The sequence below is a fragment of the Bubalus kerabau genome, chromosome 4 (assembly GCF_029407905.1).
Source record: "Bubalus kerabau isolate K-KA32 ecotype Philippines breed swamp buffalo chromosome 4, PCC_UOA_SB_1v2, whole genome shotgun sequence".
NCBI classification, from domain to species: Eukaryota; Metazoa; Chordata; class Mammalia; order Artiodactyla; family Bovidae; genus Bubalus; species Bubalus kerabau.
This window is the reverse complement of record NC_073627.1, coordinates 87,506,216-87,534,048: the sequence shown is the minus strand read 5'-3', so window position 1 is coordinate 87,534,048 and position 27,833 is coordinate 87,506,216. Positions and strand designations below refer to the sequence as shown.

Sequence of the window (27,833 nt, the reverse complement as noted above, 5' to 3'; positions counted from 1 at the left end):
CCTTGTTCTGGGGGCTTTTCTCTAGTTGCAGTGCACGGGCTCATCATTACAGTGGCTTCATTTGTTGCAGAGCACATGACACACGGGTTTCGGGAGTTGTGGCTTCAGGGCTCAAGAGCACAAGCTCACTAGTTGCGGTGCAGGGGCTTAGTTGCTCCTCGGTATCTGGGATCTTCCCAGATCAGGGGTAGAACCTGTGTCTCCTGCATTGCCAGGCAGATTCTTTGCCACTGAGACACCAAGAAAGCCCTAATTAAAATTTTCATTTTGAGAGACTTATAGATTCACGTGCAACCCTAGAAAATAATGCAGACAGATACTGAGAACCTTCCATCCAGTTTCCCCCAACATTAACATCTTGCAAAACTATAATACAAAACATAGCTAGGATGTTTACGTTAATACAGTCAAAACACAAAGGTTTCCTTCACCACAAGAATCTTTCATATGGCCCTTTCAAGATGATTAAACCTAAATATTCCCAAGTTTTATACTTAATAGGAAAACCATCATAGAGTACCTCATTATAACATAAGCTTAATTCTACTATGGATTATTTTCAATTTCTCACACTCTCTCTGAACTTTGGACATCTCACTTATTCCTCAACATCAACAATATAAATGGTTTCTTCTATATTTGTGAGTAACTGATCAGTCACTTTCTCCCTTGTTACAAGGGGGAGAAGGATCTATAATAAGCATAAAAATACTAAGTGATAAGCATAAAAAAAGCTAACATTCATTCTACAGTTTCCATGTGCCAGACAATATGCTATTCATTTAACAAGTATTAAACACTTTGATTCTTACAACACATCCATGAGGCAGATACTATTAAATTCCCCATTATGTAGATGAGGAAACTAAGGCTCAAGGATATTAGGTAACTTGACCAAGTCACACATAGTTTAACAGTGGCATAACCAGGATCAAACCCATAAGGTCTATCTTTAGATTCTGAAAGTGGAGGTACTAGAGAAAAATAAAAACTAGTGTAGGCTCAGCAGAGAAGGGTGAAGGTTGTAAACAATATTAAATAGAACAGTCAGCATAAGAAAATGACACCTGATGATAAGAAAATTAGTCTCTGGGGAAGAGAAGCCCAGAGAGAGGACTTCTAAGACCCTTAGCTGGGGAGGGCCTGGCATATTTGAAGATTGGCAAGGAGGCTGGTGCAGCTGAAGCAAAACGATCCAGTGGAACAATAGCAGTAGATGAGGTAAAAGAGACAGATATAGGAATGCAAGTCACTAAGAAGTTCAGGGATTTTTTTCAGAGACGGTGGTGTCTTTGTGGGTTTTTTCTTTGTTTTTAGTAACAACTTGATTATATTACAATTCACATACCTTAAAGTTCACACTAATAAAGTGTACAAGTCAGTGGTTAAATAATACTTTCAGAACTGTGCTACCATCACCACAATCCAACTCCGGAGGATTTTCATCACTCCAAAGGAATCCCCATATCTTAGCAGCTGTTTCTCATTTCACCTTTCCCCTTGCCTCTGGAAACTAATTCTGGAAACTAATTCACTTCCTGTCTCTATGGAATTGCCTATTCTGGACATCTCATATGAAAAGAATCATAAAATATGTGACCTTCTGTAACTGGATTCTTCTGTTTGGCATAATAGTTTCAAGGTTCAGCCACACTGTAGCATACATATATTAGTACTTTGTAACATTTTGGGGCTGGATGATACCACATTTTGGTGTATTAATTTGGCACTGGGCTACACAAATGACAAAGATGTTTGCTGATATATTATAAAGGATACAACTCAGGAATAACCAAATGGAAAAGATGCATAGGGAAAGGTACTGACAGGCGGTGGTGGTGATAAGGGTTTGCTGAAGTGTTGCATAAAGTTTTCACACCCTCTCCAGGCACACCACCTCCCAGGACCTCAACATGTTCACCAATTGAGCTCTCTGAACCCCACTGATTAGGAGTTTGTATGGAGGTTTCATTGCATAGACATGATTAGTTCAATTATTGGCCATTGGTGAGTGAATTCAATCTATAGTTCCCTTCTCCTCTGAAGTGGGGATAGGGGACTGGAAGGGCCAACCCTCTTACTCTGGCTTGATCTTTTCTAGCCCTGAATCTAAAGCTATCTAGAAGCCTCAGTCATGAGTCTTCTCATTAGCTTACAGAAGACACTCAACTCTCAGGATTCCTGGGGTTTTAGCAGCTCTATGCTAAGAAGGAAGTGGGGCCAGCAGGACCGAATATATTTCTTATTATACCACAATGTACTGTGCTGTGCTAAGTCACTTCAGTCATGTTCGACTCTTTGCAACCCCATGGACTGACTATTGCCCATCAAGTTCTTCTATCCATGGGATTCTCCAGGCAAGAATACTGGAGTGGGTTGCCATTTCCTTCTTGAGGGATCTTCCCAACCCAGTGATCCAACCAGCATCTCTTAAGTCTCCTGCACTGGCAAGTGTGTTCTCTACCACTAGCACTACCTGGGAACTAAAATTTTACAATGTACTAATTATGCAGCTAAGTTCTGATACTTTTCCCTCTGATTTTGTCTAGTATTTTAATCCACCATCATTTCTGAAACATCTACACAATACCTGCCACCCCACACCAGCTGGGAAGAGACACCTATTTTAAAAAACCCAAGAAATGCCTCATAGATTGTCATTCTCTTGTATTACCTTGTCATTTTGTTGTTCAGTCACTCAGTCATGTCCAACTCTTTGCAACCTCATGAACTGCAGCATACCAGTCTTCCCTGTCCATCACCAACTCCCAGAGCTTGCTCAAACTCATGTTCATTGAGTTGGTGATGCCATCCATCCTCTGTCATCCCCTTCTCCTGCCCTCAATCTTTCCCAGCATCAGGGTCTTTTCCAATGAGTCAGTTCTTCACATCAGGTGGCCAAAGGATTGCAGTTTCAGCTTCAGCATCAATCCTCCCAATGAATATTCAGGACTGATTTCCTTTAGGATTGACTGGTTTGATTTCTTTGCTGTCCAAGGGACTCTCAAGAGTTTTCTCCAGCACCACAATTTGAAAGCATCAATTCTTTGGTACTCAGCTTTCTTTATATCACTGAGAATTAAGAGTATTTCCTGCCATATCAGTAAACAAGGATGTCATAATCATCAGCAATTCTGGTCCGCCAAATGTGAATTTCTGAGCCCCAAGGGAACCCAGGAAGTACAGTACCTGCTATCTGGGCAGCTCCTTGAGCTGAGCACTGAAGAAACACTGGTCCCAGATAGCTGAGATGCACATGAATGATTTCAGTGAGCCCACATTCTTGCATCTTCTCACACACAGAAAAGCACAAAATTCCTTAATTTGAGATATCTGGTTTTCTTTAATTCACAAAAATACTTCTGATGTTTAGATTACTTGCCCTTTGTTGCAAACATCTATATATCCTGACTCTTCCCCTCACCTCCTTGGAGCAGTTCTCTCAGTTACTTGAGATACTGACTCCCAGGCTTGAAGTCCTAAAAAATCCCCACCAAATAAAACATAACTCTCAACTTCTGCGTTGTGACTATTTTTTTAGTGGACATCACCAGGGCATCGTCTGCCCCAAGTTGCATAATGGTGCATCCTTGGCTAGTTTCAAGATAGCACCAGCTATTATTAGTACCATTTGAAAAAGAGCAAGTTTCCTACATCTAGGGCTAAAAATAATGATAGGCCATCTATCTCTTAATGTTCTAAAATCTTGACTAGAAGATAAATAAGCCCAAATGGAGGAGTATGGCCAAGACACCACGTAATGGCTACAACAAATGAACATGCCACAACAACTGCCTAGAAATCTAAAAGTATCTGAGGCAACTGCTGCTAAAAGATAATAAGATTTTAAAGACCACAGGGTTGTCAATAAAAAATTTAAATCAGCCAGAAAAAAGTCAATAAAACAGTCATCAAAAGTAGACAAAAGCAAGAAACAGGACTCACAAAGAAGCCAAGTGTCATTTAGGAAGCAATTATGTGATAACACAAAAACTCAGAGTCCTTTTGGACCTAACCTTCATGTACATATTAAATATCAGTTAACTGATAAGGTTTGGTGGATTATATTTGCCAAAGGTTATTTGTATTTCAAAAAGGAATTAACTTCTAAAACAATGGAGTGCTTTAATTCATTCAACAAATATTTGCTGAGCACCTACTCTGGGATATGATGGTGAGCACAACAGAAACTTTTCCTGGAGTCAAGGAGTTTTGGAGCAAGGAGTAAAGCCAAATATCAATTAAACAACTAACTTTTGCACAACTGCAAACTTAGGTAAATAAGTGTTCCAAAAAGAATGAAAATCATTCTGTGAGCACTTATACCAAAGATTCTAATAAAGGAAGTAATCTGGAGGAAATAACCATTTAACTGAGATCTGAAAAATGAGCTGGGTTGAATGGTCTGAGCCTTAAAGTGAAACAAGATTTTTACCAGACATTTTGTCTGTTAATTTGCTAGGGTTGCCATAAGAAAGTATCACAAACTAGATGGCATAAACAACAGGAATATATTGGCTCACAGTTCTAAAAAGCTAGAAGTCAAGGTGTCTGTAAAATGGGTTCCTTCTGAGAGTGATGAGGCAGGCTCTGTTCCATTCCTTGCCCCCAGGTTATGGCCGTTTGCTGGCAATCTTTGGTGTCCCTTGACTTGGTTTCTGCTTCATCTTCATATGGCATCCTCCTTATGTTCATATCTGTGCCTTAATTTCCCTTTTTTATAAGGACATCAGTCATATTAAATTAGGGCTTCACCCTAATCCTCACCTTAATTAATTACATCTGCAATGACCCTATTTCCAAACAAGGTCACATTTTTGAGGTACTAGAGGCTAGGACTTCAACATATGTATTTTGCAGGTATAAAATTCAATTCACAACAGTTGGGAAAGATACAAGGTGAACAAAGAAGGGTCTCAAATTCACCTCCTGACTTCAAATGAGTTGCTAATGAGAATAAAAATTGTCATATCAGAGACCTTCAGGAAATTCCATATCCTCAAGAGAGAGTTGGATTACATTTATACTCTTCAAGAAGGAAGCAGAAACTAAAAAGAAATTGAGGCTACATAGCATTAGCTGATTACAGAGTAGGAGTACTAGGAACACAGTGGAAAGTTTGGGAGGTGGGAGAGATTTGGGTTAAGGACAAGGGATTATGGAGCATTATGAGCATGAATGGAGAAGACAATGGCAACCCACTCCAGCACTCTTGCCTGGAAAATCCCATGGACGGAGGAGCCTGGTAGGCTGCAATCCATGGGGTTGCGAAGAGTTGGACACAACTGAGCGACTTCACTTTCACTTTTCACTTTCATGCATTGGAGAAGGAAGTGGCAACCCACTCCAGTGTTCTTGCCTGGAGAATCCCAGGGACGGGGGAGCCTGGTGGGCTGCCGTCTATGGGGTCGCACAGAGTCGGACACAACTGAAGCGACTTAGCAGCATGAGCATGAAGGGCAGAGAGAGGAAATTGGTCAGGAATGCTTACTTACACTGAGGTTTTTGACTGATGAAAACAGGAATAAGAAGCAAAGGTGGCTTTAATCCCAAATGCCTTTTTGAGAAAGGCCTAAAGACCTCCCAGTGTAGAGCAATATCAGGCTCAATGAGCATAGTCCATTCTCCTGGACAGAACTAGGATCAAATTCTGGCTCTACCATTCACTGGATATATATGGCTGGGCAAGGTTCAGCACCTCTCTAAGCCTTTGCTTCCTCGTTTATAAGATGGGGCTTCTCTCGTGACCTAGTGGTAAAGAATCTGCCTGCCAATGCAAGCAATGGCACCCCACTCCAGTACTCTTGCCTGGAAAATCCCATGGACGGGGAGCCTGGTGGGCTGCAGTCCATGGGGTCACTAGGGGTCGGACATGACCGAGCGACTTCACTTTCACTTTTCACTTTCATGCATTGGAGAAGGAAATGGCAACCCACTCCAGTGTGCTTGCCTGGAGAATCCCAGGGACGGGGGAGCCTGGTGGGCTGCCATCTATGGGGTCACACAGAGTTGGACACGACTGAAATGACTTAGCAGCCAATGCAAGAGACAGGGGATGCAAGTTCAATCCTGAGTAGCATGCCCTGGAGAAGAAAATGGCAACCCACTCCAGAATTCCTGCCTGGGAAATCCTCATGGACAGAGGAGCCTGGTGGGCTACAGTTCATGGGGTCACAAAAAAGTTGGAAAAATTGAATGACTGGGCATACATGCATAAATATATGTATGTATATATATACATACACGTACACACATATGTATACACATATATGTGTGTGTATATATATACATATATATAAAACATCAAAACATCTAAATATATAAAGCAAACATTGAGCATTTGAAGGGAGAAATAAGCAATACAAGACAAGACAGTAACAGTAAAAGACTCCACTCTCAATAATGGAGAGAACATTCAGATAGAAGATCAAAAAGGAAACAGAGAACTTGAATAAAACTATAGACTAAATGGACCTAAGAGACATAAAGAACATTCCACACTGTATCAATAGAATACACATTCTTCTCAAGTGCACATAGAACATTCTCCGGGAAGCTCATATTTAGGTCACAAATCATGTCTTAAGAAGTTTAAGAAGACTGAAATTATACCAAGTATCTTTTCTGCCCACAATGGAATGAAACTAGTAGTCAACAGTAGATGATAAATGGGAAAATTAACAAATGTGGAAATTAAGCAATAATACTCCTGACCAACTAGGTTTAAAGGAAATTGGAATATACCTTGTGATAAACAAAAACACAACATATCAAAATACATGAGGTACAACAAAATATTCAGAAAATCAGTCCTGAATATTTATTGGAAGGACTGATGTTGAAGCTGAAGCTCCAACACTTTGGCCACCTGATGGAAAGAGTCAACTCATTGGAAAAGACTCTGATGCTGGGAAAGACTGAAGGCAGGAAGAGAAGGGGATGAAAGAGGATGAGATGGTTGGATGGCATCACCAACTCGATGGACATGAGTTTGAACAAGCTCCGGGAGTTGGTGATGGGCAGAGAAGCCTGGTGTGCTGCAGTCCATGGGGTTGCAAAGAGTCAGATGACTGAGCAACGGAACTGACTGACAACAAAAGCAGTACAAAGAGGGAAGTTTGTTGACATAAATGCTTATATTAAAAAAGAAAAAAAAAAACTCAAACAACCTAACTTTATACCCCAGGAAGCTATAAAAAGAACAAATTAAGCCTAAAGTTATCAAAATGATGGCAATAAAAAAGATTAAAACTTAAGTAAGTGAAAGAGAGAACAGATTAACAATGTGAAAAAACCAACAAAACTAAGAGGTGATATCATGAAAAGATAAACAAAATTGACAAACTCTTAGATGGCTTAGAAAAAAAAAAGAGATGACAAAATAAAAACATGAATGCCAGTCTGTCTCAAACTCTTTCCAAAACTCAAAGTGAAGTATACATATCCAAATTCATTTACAAGGTCAGTGCCACCCTGATACCAAAGCCAGGTACCAGAATTACCCTGATAACAAACAAGAAAAGAAAACTACAGACCAATATCCCAGATGAATACAGATACAAAAATCCTAAACAAAATACCAGCAAACCAAATTCAACAGCTATTTAAAAGGATCATAGATTATGACCAAGTTGGATTTATCCCTGGGATGCAAGGATGGTTCAACATATACAAATCAATGTGTCACATCATAAGGCTAGAATATAGAATAAAAATTATAGAATCATCTCAACAGATACACAAAAAGCACTTGACAAAATTCAAATATCCTTTCAGGATTAAAAAAATCTCAATATAAGGAAATTACCTCAACATAACAGAAGTCATATATGATAAGCACACAGGTAACATCACACTAAATGGTAAAAAAAAAAAAATTGAAAGCTTTTCCTCTAATATCAATAACAGATAAAGATGACTGCTATGCTACTTCTATTTAACATAGCACTAGAAGTTAGAGGTAGAGCACTTTAGGCAAGAAAAAGAAATAAAAGGCATCCAAATTGGAAAATAAGATCTAAAATTATCCACGTTTGCAAATGACATGATCTTTTATATATATATATATATATATATATATATACACACACATATACATATACAGAAAATCCTAAAGACTCCACCATAAAGGTGTTACAACTAACAAATTTGGTAAAGTTGCAGGATACAAAATCAACATACAAAAATCAGTTGCATTTCTATATACTAACAGTGAACTATCGGAAAAGAAAATTAAAGAAACAATCTCATTCACAATAGCATAAAAACATATTTAGGAATTTAGGAATATACATATACATATAAATATACATATTTAGTATATTTAGGGATAAATTTAAACAAGGAGGTAAAAGACTTGTGCACTAAAACCTATAAGACACTGATAAAGACACAAACAAATGGAAAGATATTCATGTCCAGGAACTGAGGAATTAATGTTGTTAAAATGTCCATACAACCCAAATTGATCTACAGATTCTATGTAACCGCTACCAAAATTCTAGTGGTATTTTTCACAGAAATATAAAAAACAATCCTAAAAGTCATATGGAAACACTGAAGGACATGAATAGAAAAAGCAATCCTGCAAAGCTGAAAACACCCCACTTCCTGATTTCAAAATATACTACAGAGCTACAGAAATTACAACAGTACTGTGCCTGCATAAGACAGAGATCTAACCAATGGAACAGATTAAAGAGCCCAGAAATAAACATATGCATATATGGTCAACCTGATCTTTACTGAAAGTGCCAAGAATACACAATAGGGAAAGGACAATTTCCCCAACAAATGGTGTTAAGAAAACTGGATATTCACATGCAAAAGAATGAAACCTTACCCTTGTTTTATACCATATACACAAATCAACTCAAAATGGATTAACATTTAAAGAACAGAAAGTGTAAAACTCCTAAAAGAAAATGTAGGGGAAAAGCTTTGTGATACTGGTCTTGACAATGACTCTTTTTGTATACGACAACAATACCTCAGGCAAGAAAAGCAAAACAGTTAACTGGGACTACATCAAACTGAAAAGCCTCTCTATAGCAACAGAAACAAAAAAGTGAAAAGGTAATTTGTGAACTCAGAGAAAACATTTGCAAACTATATAATTTATATCAGATCAGATTAGTTGCTCAGTTGCTTTGAGACCCCAAGAATCGCAGCACGCCAGGCCTCCCTGTCCATCACCAACTCCAGGAGTTCACTGAGACTCACGTCTATCAAGTCCGTGATGCCATCCAGCCATCTCATCCTCTGTCGTCCCCTTCTCCTCTTGCCACCAATCCGTCACAGCATCAGAGTCTTTTCCAATGAGTCAACTCTTTGCATGAGGTGGCCAAAGTACTGGAGTTTCAGCTTTAGCATCATTCCTTCCAAAGAAATCCCATGGCTGATCTCCTTCAGAATGGACTGGTTGGAGCTCCTTGCAGTCCAAGGGACTCTCAAGAGTCTTTTCCAACACCACAATGAAAAAGCATCAATTCTTTGGCACTCAGCCTTCTTCACAGTCCAACTCTCACATCCATACATGACCACAGGAAAAACCATAGCCTTGACTAGACGAACTTTTGTTGGCAAAGTAAATGTCTCTGCTTTTGAATATGCTATCTAGGTTGGTCATAACTTTCCTTCCAAGGAATAAGCGTCTTTTAATTTCATGGCTGCAGTCACCATCTGTAGTGATTTTGGAGCCCAGAAAAATAACGTCTGACACTGTTTCCACTGTTTCCCCATCTATTTCCCATGAAGTGATGGGACAGGATGCCATGATCTTCATTTTATGAATGTTGAGCTTTAAGCCAACTTTTTCACTCTCCACTTTCACTTTCATTAAGAGGCTTTTTAGTTCCTCTTCACTTTCTGCCATAAGGGTGGTGGCATCTGCATCTCTGACATTATTGATATTTCTCCCGGCAATCTTGATTCCAGCTTGTGCTTCTTCCAGTCCAGCGTTTCTCATGATGTACTCTGCATAGAAGTTAAATAAGCAGGGTGACAATATACAGCCTTGACGAACTCCTTTTCCTATTTGGAACCAGTCTGTTGTTCCATGTCCAGTTCTGTTGCTTCCTGACCTGCATACAAATTTCTCAAGAGGCAGGTCAGGTGGTCTGGTATTCCCATCTCCTTCAGAATTTTCCACAGTTTGTTGTGATCCACACAGTCAAAGGCTTTGGCATAGTCAATAAAGCAGAAATAGATGCTTTTCTGGAACTCGCTTGCTTTTTCCATGATCCAGCGGATGTTGGCAATTTGATCTCTGGTTCCTCTGCCTTTTCTAAAACCAGCTTGAACATCTGGAAGTTCACGGTTGACATATTGCTGAAGCCTAGCTTGGAGAATTTTGAGCATTACTTTACTAACGTGTGAGATGAGTGCAATTGTGCGCTAGTTTGAGCATTCTTTGGCATTGCCTTTCTTTGGGACTGGAATGAAAACTGACCTTTTCCAGTCCTGTGGCCACTGCTGAGTTTTCCAAATTTGCTGGCATATTGAGTGCAGCACTTTCACAGCATCATCTTTCACGATTTGGAATAGCTCAACAGGAATTCCATCACCTCCACTAGCTTTGTTCGTAGTGATGCTTTCTAAGGCCCACTTGACTTCACATTCCAGGATGTCTGGCTCTAGGTCAGTGATCACACCATCGTGATTATCTGGGTCGTGAAGATCTTTTTTGTACAGTTCTTCTGTGTATTCTTGCCATCTCTTCTTAATATCTTCTGCTTCTCTTAGGTCCATACCATTTCTGTCCTTTATCAAGCCCATCTTTGCATGAAATGTTCCTTTGGTATCTCTGATTTTCTTGAAGAGATCCCCAGTCTTTCCCATTCTGTTGTTTTCCTCTATTTCTTTGCATTGATCACTGAAGAAGTCTTTCTTATCTCTTCTTGCTATTCTTTGGAACTCTGCATTCAGATGCTTATATCTTTCCTTTTCTCCTTTGCTTTTCGCTTCTTTTCACAGCTATTTGTAAGGCCTCCCCAGACAGCCATTTTGCTTTGTTGCATTTCTTTTCCATGGGCATGGTCTTGATCCCTGTCTCCTGTACAATGTCATGAAGCTCAGTCCATAGTTCATCAGGCACTCTATCTATCAGATCTAGGCCCTTAAATCTATTTCTCACTTCCACTGTATACTCATAAGGGATTTGATTTAGGTCACACCTCAATTCCCTACTTTCTTCAATTTAAGTCTGAATTTGGCAATAAGGAGTTCATGGTCTGAGCCACAGTCAGCTCCTGGTCTTGTTTTTGCTGACTGTATAGAGCTTCTCCATCTTTGGCTGCAAAGAATATAATCAATCTGATTTTGGTGTTGACCATCTGGTGATGTCCATGTGTAGAGTCTTCTCTTGTGTTGTTGGAAGAGGGTGTTTGCTATGACCAGTGCGTTCACTTGGCAAAACTCTATTAGCCTTTGCCCTGCTTCATTCCGTATTCCAAGGCCAAATTTGCCTGTTACTCCAGGTGTTTCTTGACTTCCTACTTTTGCATTCCAGTTCCCTATAAGGAAAAGGACATCTTTTTTGGGTGTTAGTTCTAAAAGGTCTTGTAGGTCTTCATAGAACCATTCAACTTCAGCTTCTTCAGCATTACTGGTTGGGGCATAGACTTGGATTACTGTGATACTGAATGGTTTGCTTGGAAATGAACAGAGATCATTCTGTTGTTTTTGAGATTGCATCCAAGTACTGCATTTTGGACTCTTTTGTTGACCATGATGGCTACTCCACTTCTTCTGAGGGATTCCTGCCCGCTGTAGTAGATATAATGGTCATGAGTTAAATTCACCCATTCCAGTCCATTTCAGTTCGCTGATATATATATATATATATATATATATATATATATATATATATACACACACACACACACACACACACACACACACACACACACAGAACTCCTAAAAGATGATGCTGTGAAAGTGCTGCACTCAATATGCCAGCAAATTTGGAAAACTCAGCAGTAGCCACAGGACTGGAAAAGGTCAGTTTTCATTCCAATCCCAAAGAAAGGCAATGCCAAAGAATGCTCAAACTACCACACAATTGCACTCATCTCACACACTAGCAAAGTAATGCTCAAAATTCTCCAAGCCAGGCTTCAGTAGTACGTGAACTGTGAACTTCCAGATGTTCAAGCTGGATTTAGAAAAGGCAGAGGAACCAGAGATCAAATTGCCAACATCCACTGGATCACAGAAAAGGCAAGACAATTCCAGAAAAATATCTACTTCTACTTCATTGATTATGCTAAAGTCTTTGACTGTGCAGATCACAACAAATGATGGAGAATTCTTAAAAGAGATGGGAATACCAGACCACCCTATCTGCCTCCTAAGAAATCTGTATGCAGGTCAAGAAGCAACAGTAAGAACCAGACATGGAACAATGGACTGCTTCCAAATTAGGAAAGGAGTATGTCAAGGCTGTGTATTGTCACCCTGCTTGTTTAGTTTATATGCAGAGTACATCATGAGAAACGCTGGACTACATGAAGCACAAGCTAGAATCAAGAGAGCCAGGAGAAAATCAATAACCTCAGATATGCAGATGATACCACCCTTATGGCAAAAAGTGAAGAGGAACTAAAGAACCTCTTAATGAAAGTGAAAGAGGAGAGTGAAAAAGTTGGCTTAAAACTCCACATTCAAAGAACTAAGACCATGGTATCTGGTCCTATTACTTTATGGCAAATAGATGGGGAAACATTAGAAATAGTGACAGACTTTATTTTCCTGGGCTTCAAAATCACTGCAGATGGTGACTGAAGCCATGAAATTAAAAGATGCTTGCTCCTTGGAGGAAAACCTATGACCAACCTATATAGCATATTAAAAACCAGAGACATTACTTTGCCGACAAAGGTCCATCTAATCAAAGATACGGCTTTTCCAGTAGTCATGATGTTAGAGTTGGACCATAAAGAAAGCTGAGCACTGAAGAATTGAGGCTCTTCAACTGTGATGTTGGAGAAGACTCTTGAGAGTCCCTTGGACTGCAAAGAGATCCAAGCAGTCAATCCTAAGGGAACTGAATATTCATTGGAAGGACTGATGCTGAAGCTAAAGCTCCAATACTTTGGCCAGCTGATGTGAAGAACTAACTCACTGGAAAAGATCCTGATGCTGGAAAAGACTGAAGGCAGGAGGAGAAGGGGATGACAGAGGATGAGATGGTTGGATGGCATCATTGGCTCGATGGAGATGAGCTTGAGCAAGCTCCTGGAGTTGGTGATGGACAGGGTAGCCTGGTGTGCTGCAGTCCATGGGGTCACAAAGAGTCAGACATGACTGAGCCACTGAACTGAACTGAGAACTCAATAGCCAAATACCAAAATCTGATTTTAAAATGAGCTAAGGACCTGAATTTTTTTTTCACAGCTATTTGTAAGGCGTCCCCAGACAGCCATTTTGCTTTGTTGCATTTCTTTTCCATGGGCATGGTCTTGATCCCTGTCTCCTGTACAATGTCACGAAGCTCAGTCCATAGTTGATCAGGCACTCTATCTATCAGATCTAGGCCCTTAAATCTATTTCTCACTTCCACTGTATAATCATAAGGGATTTGATTTAGGTCATACCTCAGTCTAGTGGTTTTCCCTGCTTTCTTCAATTTAAGTCTGAATTTGGCAATAAGGAGCTCATGATCTGAGCCACAGTCAGCTCCTGGTCTTGTTTTTGTTAACTGTATAGAGCTTCTCCATCTTTGGCTGCAAAGAATATAATCAATCTGATTTCAGTGTTGACCATCTGGTGATGTCCATGTGTAGAGTCTTCTCTTGTGTTGTTGGAAGAGGGTGTTTGCTATGACCAGTGCGTTCACATGGCAAAACTCTATTAGCCTTTGCCCTGCTTCATTCCGTATTCCAAGGCCAAATTTGCCTGTTATTCCAGGTGTTTCTTGACTTCCTACTTTTGCATTCCAGTCCCCTATAAGGAAAAGGACATCTTTTTTGGGTGTTAGTTCTAAAAGGTCTTGTAGGTCTTCATAGAACCGTTCAACTTCAGCTTCTTCAGCGTTACTGGTTGGGGCATAGACTTGGATTACTGTGATATTGAATGGTTCGCCTTGGAAACGATCAGAGATCATTCTGTCATTTTTGAGAAGCAGAAGATATTAAGAAGAGGTGGCAAGAATACACAGAAGAACTGTACAAAAAAGATCTTCACGACCAAGATAATAATGATGGTGTGATCACTCACCTAGAGCCAGATATCCTGGAATGTGAAGTCAAGTGGGCCTTAGGAAGCATCACTATGAAAAAAGCTAGTGGAGGTGATGGAATTCCAGTTGAGCTATTTCAAATCCTGAAAGATGATGCTGTGAAAGTGCTGCACTCAATATGCCAGCAAATTTGGAAAACTCAGCAGTGGCCGCACGACTGGAAAAGGTCAGTTTTCATTCCAGTCCCAAAGAAAGGCAATGCCAAAGAATGCTCAAACTACCGCACAATTGCACTCATCTCACACGCTAGTAAAGTAATGCTCAAAATTCTCCAAGCTAGGCTTCAGCAATATGTTAACCGTGAACTTCCTGATGTTCAAGCTGGTTTTAGAAAAGACAGAGGAACCAGAGATCAAATTGCCAACATCTGCTGGATCATGGAAAAAGCAAGCGAGTTCCAGAAAAGCATCTATTTCTGCTCTATTGACTATGCCAAAGCCTTTGACTGTGTGGATCATAATAAACTGTGGAAAATTCTGAAAGAGATGGGAATACCAGACCACCTGACCTGCCTCTTGAGAAATTTGTATGCAGGTCAGGAAGCAACAGTTAGAACTGGACATGGAACAACAGACTGGTTCTAAATAGGAAAAGGAGTACATCAAGGCTGTATATTGTCACTCTGCTTATTTAACTTATATGCAGAGTACATCATGAGAAACACTGGGCTGAAAGAAGCACAAGCTGGAATCAAGATTGCCAGGAGAAATATCAGTAACCTCAGATATGCAGATGACACCACCCTTATGGCAGAAAGTGAAGAGGAACTAAAAAGCCTCTTGATGAAAGTGAAAGTGGAGAGTGAAATAGTTGGCTTAAAGCTCAACATTCAGAAAACGAAGATCATGGCATCCTGTCCCATCACTTCATGGGAAATAGATGGGGTAACAGTGGAAAACAGTGTCAGACTTTATTTTGTTGGGCTCCAAAATCACTGCAGATGGTGATTGCAGCCATGAAATTAAAAGACGCTTACTCCTTGGAAGGAAAGTTATGACCAACCTAGACAGCATATTGAAAAGAAGAGACATTACTCTGCCAACAAAGGTCCGTCTAGTCAAGGCTATGGTTTTTCCTGTGGTCATGTATGGATGTGAAAGTTGGACTGTGAAGAAAGCTGAGTGCCAAAGAATTGATGCTTTTGAACTGTGGTGTTGGAGAAGACTCTTGAGAGTCCCTTGGACTGCAAGGAGATCCAACCAGTCCATTCTGAAGGAGATCAGCCCTGAGATCTTTGGAAAGAATGATGCTGAAGCTGAAACTCCAGTACTTTGGCCACCTCATGCGAAGGGTTGACTCATTGGAAAAGACTCTGATGCTGGGAGGGATTGGGGGCAAGAGGAGAAGGGGATGACAGAGGATGAGATGGCTGGATGGCATCACTGACTCGATGGACGTGAGTCTGAGTGAACTCCAGGAGTTGGTGATGGACAGGGAGGCCTGGCGTGCTGCGATTCATGGGGTCGCAAAGAGTCAGACATGGCTGAGCGACTAAACTGAACTGAAGGACCTGAATAGGCATTTATCCAAAGAAGATATATTAATGTCTATCAGGTACATGGAAAAATGTTCCACAGTCTATAAATGTAAAGGAAATACAAATCAAAGCCACAATGAAATATCGTCTCATACCTGTAAGGCTGGTTTATTTAAAAAAAAAAAGATCACAAGAGTTGGTGAGGATGTGGAAAAACTGGAACCTTTGTGCACTGTTGGTAGAAATGCAAAACAGTATAGCCACTATGGTAAACCATATAAAGGTTCTTAAAAAAAAATAGATCTACCATATGACCAAGCAATTCCACTTTTAGGTATTTATCCAAAAGAACTGAAACCAAGATCTCAAAGAAATATTAGCACTTCCATGTTCATTACACCACCATTCACGATAGCCAAGATGTGAAAACAACATAAATGTCTATCAACAGATGAATGAAGAAACAATACTATACACATACAATGGATTATTATTTAGCCTTTAAAAAGAAGGAAACTCTGCAATATGCAACAACATGGATGAACTTTGAAGATTTTATGCTAACTGAAATAAACCAGTCACAGAAAGACAAGAATTACATGACTTCACTTATATAAGCTATCTAAAATCGTCAAAATCATAGAATCAAAATGTGCAATGGTGGTTGCCAAGGGGCAGAGGGGTGGTATGAATTATTAATCAACAGGCATAAAGTTTTAGTTAAGCAAGATGAATAAGTTCTAAAGATGTGTTATACAATATACTGTTATCTATCCTATAGTTAACCAGACTGTATTGGACACTTAAAAATTATTAAGAGGGTAAATCTCATGCTAAGTGCTCATTCTAAAAGTTAAATTTTAAAAAAGAACTCTGAAATTGGTCTGACTGGGTTAAATCAATTCTTTTTTGAGGCTCTGAAGGATAATTCGTTTCTTACCTTTTCTACTCTCTAGAGGCTACCCACATTCCTATGCTTACTGCCCTCTCTATTTCATCTTCAGAGCCATCAACATCAGACTAAGACTCCCACTGCTAACTCTCTGGCTCTTTGTTATGCCTCTCTCCCATTTATATAATTACATTGGGACCATCTGGATAATCTCCCTATACATGGGAGAGTGACTAATGTCCTCCAAAGATATCCAAGTCTGAATTCCTGGAACCTATGATTACTGCCATATGGAAAGAGGGACTTCTGCATATGTAATTAAATTAAGGATTTTGAAATAGGGAAATTATCCTAGATTATCTGGGTGAACTGTAATTATAAGTGTCCTTATAAGAGGGAGATTGAAGGAGATTTTATGAAAGAAATATGACAGAAGCAGAGATTAGAGAGATTTATGCTTCCAAGATAGAGGAAGGGATCCCTATCCAAGGAATACAAGTGTCCACTAGAAGACAAAAAAAGGGACTTTCCATTCAGAGAATCCAGGAAAAAATTAGCCATACAAACATTTTTATTTTAGCCCAGTGAAACTGATTTTGGCCTTATGAAATCCAAAACTGTAAGAAAATAAATGTGTATTGTTTTAAGCTACTAAATTTTAGTAACAATAGGAAACTAATACACCATCTCAAAGTCTGCTGATTACCGACCTTAATTCCACCTGAAACCTTCATTTCATTTGCCTTGTAACTTAACATACTCAATTTCCAGGGATTAGGACATTGACATCTTGGGGGAAGGGCATTATGATGCCTATACCACAATTTCACATAAAGGGAAAATAAAGTACAGGTCAACAAAATAAGTAAATGTCAAGTATTAACAGCAAATGTAGGAGAATGTAATCACAATCTTGGGTGTGTCAAAGGTCTTAAGACAACAATATTGTTAAGACTACTTTTTAAAAAACTGATACATTTATTTCCATTAAAATTTTAAAACTCTGTAATCTAAATTACATAAAGCAAAAGTACAAGCAACAAGCTGGCAGAAAACATTTGCAGCATATATAACCAAGGATAGGACTTCCCTGGTGGCTCAGATGGTAAAAGCATCTGCCTACAATGCAGGAGACCCAGGTTTGATCCCTGGGTTGGGAAGATCCCCCTGGAGAAGAAAATGGCAACCCACTCCAGTACTCTTACCTCGAAAATCCCAAGGATAGATGGAGGAGCCTGGTAAGCCACAGTCCACGGACTCGCAAAGAGTTGGTCCAAAAAGTCGGATACAACTGAGCGACTTCACTTTCACCAAGGATTAGTAGCCCATTTTATACTAGTAAAAATAGAAAATGACTTAAGTGTCTATCAGTAAGGGAATGATTAAATGGTGCATTTACCCATACAATAGAAAGTTAGTTGCACTAACTTTTTGTGATTTGTAATCCAACTCTTTGTGATTCCATGGACTGCAGCCTGTCCCACTCCTCTGTCCATGGACTTCTCCAGGCACAAGTACTGGAGTGGGTTGCCATACCCTCTCCGGGGGATCTGCCTGACCTGGGGATCGAATCCAGGTGTCCCACGTTGCAGGCAGATTCTTTACAAGCTGAGCCACAAGGGAAGCATACGATAGGCTACCTACAACAATTTAAAAGAATAAGCAAGAATTTTTCTGATTCTTTGCAAAAATCTCAAAGACATTGATATTTTAGACAGTAACAGAACAGTACATACTGTATAATGCTATTTTTAGGGGGGAAACAATATGTACCAAACAAAACCATAAATCATAAAGTATTGTCCCCACTTTTATGAAGATATCAGCAGTTACCTCTGGGCAGAAGAGCAGCACCAAAGGGAAACATTAATTTTGTTCTATATTATTTGAAGGCAGACACACTCATGTATAAACTGCATAATATTTTTTAAAGCACAATTTTATCTTGTTCATCATTGTATCCAAGCAGCCAGCACAGTACTTGACTGGTAATGTTTGTTTAGTGAATGAAATCCAAGGGGATGAGATTTACTGCTAATGATAAATCCTGTGCTGGTGAGAATATGCCTGAGTTATGCCTAAATTCTTTCTGCTTCAAGCCCAGCTTGGTCTTCATTTGGAAACTGCTTTGGGGAAACTGGAAGTCTGAGCCAAAAGTGAGTGAGTGAATATGTGTGTGTGTGTGTGCTTTTGTATGTATAATAATTTATATTCTTTATGCTTCCAGACAACAACTCTGCAAAGTAGTCATCCTCATACCCATTTTACAAATAAGGAAACGAAGGCTTAGATAAGAGACCAACTGAAATGACTTACCCTAAGGTTTTCTTTGTTCTCTTCCTGTAAATGCAATTTTGACAGTAACAGAATTCTTACAAAACAGAATGTGGTGAGTTCAACAAAAATACTTCCTTCTACCAGTACTTGATTTACTTTACTAGGTGTTTGTTTTACTTGTATTAGATAGTTCATACCCTTGTTTTTTAAACTGGCAGTAAACTGTATTCAGTACAAAGTAAATCTCCCTCCACACAGCCTGTAGTCATCTACCTCCCTCCCTTGAGACAATAGTCAGCAACTTTTTCTGTGTCTTTTCAGAAATATTCCATGTATATACAAGCACACATACAAATATATCTAAAATCTAATTTGAAGTATTTTACACACATAGTCCGGTACTTTTCTTATTTCACTCAACAATGTACCTTGGAAATCATTTCATATTTGCTAGATCTGCTACATTCTGGTTAATAGTTGTACATTACTAATTTTAGGGAAAACTCATAACTTAATTAATCCCTCATTTGCAGCGACTGCAGTTGTTTAATATCTTCTGTTATTACAAAGCTACAGTGGCTATTGTTATACATAGGCCATTTTGCACATGTGTAAATGTATCTGCAGAATAATTTCTAGAGGAGCAATTACTGAATACAAAAGATACCCCTTAAATTTTTCATGGATACTGATAATTTTCCTCTGTAGATGTTATATAATTTTACTGCCCACCCCCCCACCAATGTTTATTTATACTCCTCCGCCAACACTTGGTAATATTTTCTTTTTTTAAAATTAATTTATTTTTTAATTGAAGGAATCTTGCCTTACAGAATTTTGTTGTTTTCTGTCATACATAGTGTTTTCTTATACAAAGAAAAGGAAAAAAAAAAAAAGAAAAAATTCACTTCATTTGCATTTGGCACCCAAAGGTAACTCTTTCAACCCTGCCCAGGGGCAAGTTGCAGTTTCATCAACCATCATTTCCTGCAATGGTACTACTTATCAACTGAAACTGTGAAACCTATTTCCCTCTCTTTTACTTTAAACAGGATTGATCTACTTCATATAGGGCTGGGCATGGAAATTATTAATTCTGCTCTTCCATTTGAAAGATAACTCTCCTTTCAAAGTGATCAACCCCTCAACCCTGGGTCACTTTCTGATTGAACTCTCCAGAAACATCCACCTTTGGTTCTAGCCTGGACCCACTGCCCCTTCCTGGTAAGTATTTACATCAGGTACTTTTTCTGGCAAAAAAGAAACACACTGTAGCCATCTCTCTCCTCCTTTCATCAATCTCATCTCAATGGTCCTTGCTGCTGCTGCTAAGTCGCATCAGTTGTGTCAGCCTCTGTGCTACCCCACAGATGGCAGCCCACCAGGCTCTTCCATCCCTGGGATTCTCCAGGCAAGAGTACTGGAGTGGGTTGCCATTGCCTTCTCCGCAATGGTCCTTAAGAAAACACTTTATTTCATTATTATTTCAGTTCAGTTCAGTTCAGTCACTCAGTTGTGTCCAACTCTTTGCAACCCCATGAACCACAGCATGCCAGGCCTCCCTGTCCATCACCAACTCCCAGAGTTTACTCAAACTCATGTCCATTGAGTCAGGGATGCCATCCAACCATCTCATCCTCTGTCGTCCCCTTCTCCTCCTGCCCTCAATCTTTGCCAGCATCAGGGTCTTTTCAAATGAGTCAGTTCTTCGCATCAGGTGGCTTAAGTATTGGAGCTTCAGCTTCAACATCAGTCCTTCCAATGAACACCCAGGACTGATCTCCTTTAGGATGGACTGGTTGGATCTCCTTGCAGTTCAAGGGACTCTCAAGAGTCTTCTCCAACACCACAGTTCAAAAGCATCAATTTTTCGGCGCTCAGCTTTCTTTATAGTCCAACTCAACATCCATACATGACCACAGGAAAAACCATAGCCTTGACTAGACGGACCTTTGTTGGCAAAGTAATGTCTCTGCTTTTGAATATTCTGGACTTCCCTTGTAATATGCTATCTAGGTTGGTCATAACTTTCCTTCCAAGGAGTAAGTGTCTTTTAATTTCATGGCTGCAATCATCATCTGCAGTGATTCTGGAGCCCCAAAAAATGAAGTCTGACACTGTTTCCCCTCTTTCCCCATATATTTGCCATGAAGTGATGGGACCCGATGCCATGATCTTAGTTTTCTGAATGTTGAGGTTTAAGCCAATTTTTTTACTCTCCTCTTTCACTTTCATCAAGAGGCTTTTTAGTTCCTCTTCACTTTCTGCCATAAGGGTGGTGTCATCTGCATATCTGAGGTTATTGATATTTCTCCCGGCAATCTTGATTCCAGCTTGTGCTTCCCTCAGCCCAGCATTTCTCATGATGTACTCTGCATATAAGTTAAATAAGCAGGGTGACAATATACAGCCTTGATGTACTCCTTTTCCTATTTGGAACCAGTCTGTTGTTCCATGTCCAGTTCTAACTGCTGCTTCCTGACCTGCATATAGGTTTCTCAAGAGGCAGGTCAGGTGGTCTGGTATTCCCATCTCCTTCAGAATTTTCCACAGTTTGTTGTGATCCACACAATCAAAGGCTTTGGCATACTCAATAAAGCAGAAATATATGTTTTTCTGGAACTCTCTTACTTTTTCCATGATCCAGCTGATGTTGGCAATTTGATCTCTGGTTCCTCTGCCTTTTCTAAAACCAGCTTGAATATCTGGAAGTTCATGGATCACGTATTGCTGAAGCCTGGCTTGGAGAATGTTGAGCATTACTTTACTAGCATGTGAGATGAGTGCAATTGTGCGCTAGTTTGAGCATTCTTTGGCATTGCGTTTCTTTGGGATTGGAATGAAAACTGACCTTTTCCAGTCCTGTGGCCACTGCTGAGTTTTCCAGATTTGCTCACATATTGAGTGCAGCACTTTCACAGCATCATGTTTTAGGATTTGAAATAGCTCAACTGGAATTCCATCACCTCCACTAGCTTTGTTCGTAGTGATGCTTCCTAAGGCCCACTTGACTTCACATTCCAGGATGTCTGGCTCTAGGTGAGTGTGAGTGATCACACCGTCATGATTATCTGGGTCATGAAAATCTTTTTTATACAGTTCTTCTGTGTATTCTTGCCACCTCTTCTTAATATCTTCTGCTTCTGTTAGGTCCATATCATTTCTGTCCTTTATTGAGCCCATCTTTGCATGAAATGTTCCTTGGTATCTCTAATCTTCTCGAAGAGGTGTCTAGTCTTTCCCATCTATTGTTTTCCTCTATTTCTTTGCATTGATCATTGAGGAAGGTTTTCTTATCTCTCCTTGATATTCTTTGGAACTCTGCATTCAAATGGGAATATCTTTCCTTTTCTCCTTTGCTTTTCCCTTCTCTTCTTTTCACAGCTATTTTTAAGGCCTCCTCAGACAGCCATTTTGCTTTTGCATTTCTTTTTCTTGGGGATGGTCTTGATTCCTGTCACCTGTACAATGTCACGAACTTCCGTCCATAGTTCATCAGGCACTCTATCAGATCTGGTCCCTTAAATCTATTTCTCACTTCCACTGTATAGTCATTATTATTTAGCTTTGTGCAAACTAGTTTCCCCAGTTTCCCACCCACAAAGATAGACTCCTTGATTTCTAAGGCCAAATTTATTTCTTCTTACTATCGCGCCATTAAAAATAGTTTCCCCAATTCCCCACCTACAAAGATAGACTCCTTGATTTCCAAGGCCAAATTTATTTCTCCTTACTACTGGGCCAATAGAAAATCCATTTATTCTTTCCTATACAAAGTTTGTGGAGAAGGAAATAGCAACCCACTCCAGTATTCTTGTCTAGAAAACCCTATGAACAAAGGAGCTTGGTGGACTACAGTCCACATGGTCACGAAGAGTCGGACACAACTGAGCTTGCACACTCATACAAAGTTTGAAAATATGGCAACTAAGAAAATCTTTTTGTATGTCAAAATAGCTTTAAAATTATATAGCAACTAATGGTGACTTAGACATTATCAAGTAGAAGGATCCTGAGATTTGCTTCCTAGATTGCCAACTTCAAATGTCATCTGTGACAACAGTTGTCTCACTTGAGTTGTTAACAATAAGAAGAATCATTTTATTATATGATTTAGAATGAGGGTAGCACTATTTCTCTCTCCTCCAATAAAGAAATAGTACTCTCAGTAACTTCTTCTGGGTAGAGTTAACATGTTGATTTGTTCTCTTAGTCACTTAAAAAAAACTTTGGGGCAATCTTTACCGAATCAAGGATATTCGGCTTGATTGGAAACAGTTATGATTTCAGTCTGTTAAGAAGTTTGTATAACAGGAAAGATTTTCTCAGAAAGTAGACAGAACATAATATTGGAAGATTTATGATCAACACAAGTACTTTATGTTTTATTTTTATCTGTTGTTAGAAATGGTGAGTCCTGTAGTCCTATGGCTTGGCACAGTGCCTGACATACAAGAGGTACTCATTAATTATTTCTTGCATAAATTAATGAAAGAGAAGACTACTTACAGAGGCAGAACTCCTCACATTCTTCCCCCTCAAATCTCACCTATCTTTTTTTTTTTTAGTAAACTGGTGGGGTCTGGGGCAGGTACATTGTCCACCTAAATGGAAGCAGAGTTTAGGGAATGATTATTCTGTTTGCTCAGAAATACCTTACAGATATAAATAAACAGAGAAGATAAATAATTTCAGGTAGCTGTACATGGGGCAGAAAACATAAATGCAGACTTGTTCCTCGACTGTGATGCCTCAATAGAAACAATTCTCTAAGACCAAGCCCTCTACAGACAGAACTGGGGCAACACTCGATTCAGTCAGCTATTTAAAGGAAAAGATTACTGAGAATTCAGAAAACAGTCTAAATTACTGTAAAACAATTCACTCAAAGAAAATTCAAATAGAAAAAAAAAAAAAACAGGAAAACTACACACATACACACACACACACATATATCCTTTTGTTTACTGCTTGACCATTATTGCTTAAGTTCCGCACGTGAGTTCTGGGGGTAGGTGTTGCTTGCTCCTTGGAAGAAAAGTTATGACCAACCTAGAGAGCATATTAAAAAGCAGAGACATTACTTTGCCAACAAAGGTCCTTCTAGTCAAAGCTATGGTTTTACCAGTAGTCATGTATGGATGTGAGAGTTGGACTATAAGGCAACCTGAGCGCCAAAGAATTGATGCTTTTGAACTGTGGAGTTGCAGAGGATTCCCAAGAGAACCTTGAATTGCAAGGAGATCCAACCAGTCCATCCTAAAGGAAATCAGTCCTGAATATTCATTGTAAGGACTGATGCTGAAGCTGAAACTCCGTCCAATCCTTTGGCCATCTGATGCAAAGAACTGACTCATTTGAAAAGACCCTGATGCTGGGAAAGATTGAAGGTAGGAGGAGAAGGGGACGACAGAGGATGAAATGGTTGGATGGCTTCACCGATCCAATGGACAGGAGTTTGAGTAAACTCCACGAGTTAGCGATGGACAGGGAGGCCTGGCGTGCTGCAGTCCATGGGGTCGCAAAGAGTCGGACACGACTGAGCGACTGAACTGAGCTGAACTGGGGCCCTCCCACCGGCCGCTAGGGCCATGCAGGCACCTGGGAGACGCGGCCGAACCCAGGGTGCTCTGCTCTCCGCGAGCCTGGGGCTCTCGGTTCGCCACACCCTGCGCGCTCCCCACTGACGCTAAAAACGCCTCAGTCCGGCAGTACCTTTTTTTTTTCCTCCACGACCGGATGACCCCGAAGTTTCGTCCGTTATACGGGGAAATCCCAGGCCGACCTCAGAGCCGAGCTCCGGTCCCGCGGCCTCCAGCCAGCCAACGGGAGGGGGCCCGTCTAGTTAAAAACTTCTCCCTTTCCTCTTCCTCGTTCCCTTTCTCTCATCTTCCTTCTTGCTCTCTTTCGTTTGGTTTTTTTAATCAGAGCAAGCCGCGGATTTTTTTCGGGCCGCTCGCAGGAGGCCGCCGCCCAGCCCCGCCTTCAGCGCGGGCTGCCGGGCGGCGCTGTGAGTGCTCGGGAGACGCGCACGTGCACGCTCCGCTCCGCTCGGCGAGCGCGGGTTCCGTAAAGGGCCCGAGAGCCGCTCCTGTTGGCCCGAGCCTGTTTGGGGCCTTCAGCTGAGCGTCGTAAGGCGCTCGGGAATCGTGGAGAAGAACAGGGTGTGCGTGCGTGTCTGTGTGTGTTTTGGGGGGGGTGCGGGGGGGAGAGAGTTGAGGAAGGAAGAACCTCCTTTTACAGTGCAAAAAAGAGGAAGGCGAGCGGGTGGAGAAAATTTTGGAAGGGGCTAGCTGAATGTTCCTGGAGTGGAAAATGGCAACCCACTCCAAGATTCTTGCCTGGAAAATTCCATCGACAGACGAACCTGGCGGGCTACAGTCCATGAGGTCGCAAAGAGTGGGACACGACTGAGTTCTCAGATACAGCTGAGTGTTAGAGCTAGACGGGGCTTCAGAGACGTGGTGGGGGACAGAAAGTGGGAAGGTGGGGCAGGGAAGACTGAGTCCCAGTCACATAGGATGATTAGAGAACGGAACCTAGCACATCAGAGTCATTTTGCCGTTCGGCTGGAAAGCAAAACAAACAAAAAAAGACAGAAGGGCTATCTGTGGAAATGCCAGAATAGGAAGCTCCATGGGCCGTCCCGACACAGAAACACCAAAATGGTGTCAGAAATGACTTTATGGGAGCTCTAAGAAATAGTTGATCATTTGTAGCATTCAAGTGAATCCTCAATCAAGAAAAAGATGATTTAAACACAGCATAATGGAGACATTACTAGCGATTTTAAGGGAATAAAAAAGATTATAAGAGTAAACTATGAACAATGTACACTAACAAATTTGGTAACCTAGATAAAATGGACATATTCTTAGAAACATGTAGACTATCAAAACTGATTAGAGGGAAAAAAAAAAAAAAGAAATCTGAACAGCCTTATAACCAGAGATTGAATCAGTAGTTTAAAAAAACAAAACAAAACAAAACAAAAACACCACCTTCTGATGAAGAAAAGTCCAGGACCAGATCAGTGGTTCACTAGTGAATTGTATGAACTGCTTAAAGAACAATTAACACCAATCCTTTTCAAACTCTTCTAAGAATAGAAAAACAGTCAACACTTCTTAACTTATTTGATGGGACCAATATTATGTGATACCAAAACCAGAGACATCACAAGAGAGAAAAACTACAGACCAATATCCCCTATGAATATAGATGCAAAAAATTCTGAATAAAATCCTTGCAAACTGAATCCAGCAGAATGTTAAAATAATTACACACCATGACCAGGTGATATTTATCTCACAAGGGGTTCCACAAATAAGAAGCAATCAATTATAATATATCATATTAATAGAATGAAAGAAAATATAATCTTCAATTGATGCAGAAAAAGAATTTCACAAAATCCAACACTTTTCCATGATAAAAACATTAAACAAGCTAGGAATAAAGAGAACTTCCTCAATCTGATTAAGAGCATTTATGGAAACAAACAAACAAACCAACCCTACAACTAACATCAATAGTGAAAGACTGAAAGAGTTACGCCTAAGATCAGGAACAACAACGACAATGCCTGCTTTCACTGCTTCTATTCAAAATTGTATAAGAAACATTGTCCTGAAAGTTATAACTTGAGCAGTATGTCAAGAAAAAGGAAATAAGAGACATCCAAATTGGAAAGAAACAAGTAAAACTATCCCTCTTTGCAGATGACATGATCATATATGGAAAATAAAGAATATACACACACACACACACACACACACAAAGAAAACTATTAGAGCTAATAAATTCAGTGAAACTGCAGGATAGAAGATCAACATGAAAATCAGTTGTATTTCTAAACACTAGCAATGAACAATCCAGATAAGGAATTGAGAAAATTCAATTTTTAGTAGCATCAAAAAGAACAAAATATTTAGAAATAAATTTAACCAAATAGGTGCAATTAAAGAAGACCTAAATGAATGGAAAGACACCCTGTGTTCATAAATTAGAAGACTTAATAGTGTCAAGATGGCAGTAGTACCTAAGGTAATCTACATATCCAGTGAAACTCCTATGAAAATCCCAATGTGCTTTTTTGTTTTTTTGGCAGAAATGAAAAAGCTGATCCTGAAACATACATGGAATTGCAAGGGACTCCAGATACAAACTTGAAAGAGATCAAGATACTTTTGAAAAGAAGAACAGAAATAGAATACTTACTTCTCAATTTCAAAACATACTGCAAAGCTAAAGTAATAAAAACAGTGTGGAGCAGATATTAAAAATACATATATATCTCAGTGGAATATAATTGAGAATCCAGAAATAAACCAATACATCTATACTCAATTGATTTTTTAAATGTACTTTAAAATTTTTTTTATTGCACTGGGTCATCATTGCTGTGCACAGGCCTTCTCTAGTTGTGGTTAGCAGAGGCTTCTCTTCATTGCAATGTGCAGGCTCCTCGAAGTGGTGGAGAATGTTGTGGAACACAAGCTCTAGGGGCACAGGCTTCAGTAGTTGCAGTCAATTGATTTTTGACAAGAATCCCAAACCACTCAATTGACAAATAACAGCCTCATTAACAAATGGTGTCAGACAATTGGATATCCACTTGGAAGGGAAGATAGAACCCTACATTGTACCACATGCCAAAAAAAAAAAAAAAAACACATCAAAATGCATCAAAGACTTAATTAAGAGATATAAAACTCTAAAAGTCGTAGAAGAAAGTATAGAGGTAAATCTTAATAAAGACCTACTGTATAGTAAAGGGAACTCTGCTCAATATTATGCAACAATCTAAATGGGAGAAGAATTTGAAAAAGAATAGATTTGTGTATATGTATAACTAAATCACTTTGATGTATACCTGAAACTACTACAACACTGTAATCAACTATACTTCAATATGAAATAAAAAGTAAAAAAGAAAACATAGAGGT

At 39.7% G+C, this 27,833-nt stretch overlaps 1 long non-coding RNA gene and 1 other non-coding gene across 3 annotated transcripts; one reads left to right on the top strand and one right to left on the bottom strand.

Annotated features, from left to right (window-relative positions):
• On the bottom strand, positions 1-24,891 carry LOC129651484 (uncharacterized). 2 transcript variants are annotated; one of them, XR_008714176.1, is made up of 3 exons: positions 24,601-24,891; positions 23,395-23,489; positions 1-296 (listed from the first exon to the last, which is right to left on the bottom strand). It is a non-coding gene; the product is annotated as an uncharacterized LOC129651484 (long non-coding RNA). The 2 variants fall into 2 exon arrangements; XR_008714177.1 differs by having other exon boundaries at positions 1-230.
• TRNAC-ACA (transfer RNA cysteine (anticodon ACA)) lies at positions 17,696-17,768 on the top strand. Its single transcript has one exon. It is a non-coding gene; the product is annotated as a tRNA-Cys (tRNA).
• Positions 24,892-27,833: the final 2,942 nt, after the last annotated feature.